The following is a 2,007-nucleotide window of genomic DNA, read 5'->3' as shown; positions in this document are numbered from 1 at the left end:
CACACACACACACACACACACACACACACACACACACACACACACACACACACACACTCTCACACACACACACACACACACACACTCTCACACACACACACACACACACACACACACACACGGGGCCTGATTCACAAAGCGGTGCAAAGTGTTTGCACGCGAGTGAAAACCCCTTTATCACGCCTAAACTCAGTTTAGGCATGATAAGAAGAAACTCGCGCGAATTTTTCACGCGAAGCTCCCATTAAGCCCTATGGGACTTTGCGCGCGGGAGCTTCGCGCGAAGAGCAGCACAAATCGGTGATAACTAGGTGGTGCAAAGGTTATCACGCCTAAAGTCTTTTAGGCGTGATAACTGAGTTATCACCGCTTTGTGAATCAGGCCCACTGTATGTCATTACTTAGTAGGACACTGTGTGTTATGCTTTGACATGTGGGGTACAGTTGACCCCGAAACAATTGCCATGTTCCTGAATAAAAGCTTGATTTGCTGTCCATTGTTGCCCTTCTTTGGACTTTTGAATTAGGGAATGCTAATTCACATCTGGTAGAAATGAAATTTCCGCATTTCCAATTGGAAATCGGAAACCAGAAATCAGATTTCTGTGGAAATACCGCATAACAGCAGTTCGGTAATTTTAGCCCAATTACAGAACTGGGAAGCGCTGGACCAATCAGAGATTGCAGAGTCAACTCTGAAGTGTTTGGCTAATCAGAGAATGCAAAAAATGTCCAAAGAAAGACTCTTTGTAAATCGGTGGAATCAGTAACCGGCATTGGCGGAAGTCAGAACTTCTGCGGAATCAGAAATCTGCATATCCGACCATCCCTATTTAGATTTTTTTGAATGGTCTTCATCCACCCCTGGCTTTAGCACCTGGCCTGCAGGGGGAGGTGTCACACTGAATAACTGAATGCAAATGATATGCAGATTATTGAGTGTACTTCCTGTGTATTCTGATTGGCCAGTTTCAAGCCTGCAGACAATGCATGAACTATTAGAAACTTGAGCATCTCTGATATCAAATGCCAAATTCACACCTTCACCCTCCCCCAATCAGACACAAGGCGTTTCCCATGGTAACCCGCAGCGCTCAGTGTCCGCCTTTTCTTGGTAGGGATCGCTGCCGCTGCAGAGATAGTGTCACTCTGTAATCACAGCTCAGTCTGAGGACAGAGCCACACTTATTCACGCAGAAAAGTATCCGTTATCTGCCATGTGCATTTTTGCATTTTTTTCCTGCGTTTGTATCTTTTTCGGGTGTGTTTTATCTATATTTCTAGTGCATTTTTGATTTGCATTTTTAATGACTTCACAACTCATTTTTTCCTTTTTTTTTTTTTTCAAAAAGGCATAAAAAATGCATGCGTTTATTGTAATTTGTGAGTGTTGCGTACGGTAGAAAAAAATTAGCGTTTATTTTCTGTACCAAAAAACACATTGAAAAACGCACGCCAGCAGGCTTTTTGTGCGGCCCACAGATTATCATTATGTCCATTTGTGCATGCGTTTTCTGCTCTGGGACGCATGCGGTTCTAATAAAACGAGAACATTCTGCGCGTCAGACGCTGCGTCACACAGAGACAATATAAAACACAAACACTGAAATGAGCTTCACTGAGGAGTCCACTGACCTGGCGTCTGCTTCACTGTAATATTCCCGGGCAACAATGTCCTCAAACAGCTCTCCTCCGGTGACCCTGCAGAGAGAAAACCAGGATCAGCACTGCCAGACACTGAGGGGCCCTCCCCATATCCGGGGGACACTGAGGGGCCCTTCCCATGTCCGGGGGACACTGAGGGGCCCTTCCCATGTCCGGGGGACACTGAGGGGCCCTCCCCATGTCCGGGGGACACTGAGGGGCCCTCCCCATGTTCCGGGGGACACTGAGGAGCCCTCCCCATATCCGGGGGACACTGAGGGGCCCTCCGCATGTCCGGGGGACACTGAGGGGTCCTCCCCATATCCGAGGGACACTGAGGAGCCCTCCGCATGTCTGGGGGAC

General features: G+C 47.7%; 1 protein-coding gene across 1 annotated transcript in view; it reads right to left on the bottom strand.

The window, feature by feature from the left end:
* Positions 1-1,695, bottom strand: part of CAMK2A (calcium/calmodulin dependent protein kinase II alpha) — a 131,359-nt gene extending 129,664 nt beyond the window's left edge. Inside the window, exon 1 of the mRNA XM_068278418.1 lies at positions 1,636-1,695. The gene's annotated coding sequence lies outside the window, so the exon portion shown is untranslated. The remainder of the gene's footprint in view (positions 1-1,635) is intronic.
* Between the last annotated feature and the right edge of the window lie 312 nt (positions 1,696-2,007).

Source organism: Hyperolius riggenbachi, chromosome 3 (genome assembly GCF_040937935.1).
Source record: "Hyperolius riggenbachi isolate aHypRig1 chromosome 3, aHypRig1.pri, whole genome shotgun sequence".
In the NCBI taxonomy this organism is placed as follows: Eukaryota; Metazoa; Chordata; class Amphibia; order Anura; family Hyperoliidae; genus Hyperolius; species Hyperolius riggenbachi.
Note: the sequence above shows the minus strand (reverse complement) of the source record. Positions and strands in the feature narration are given on the sequence as shown.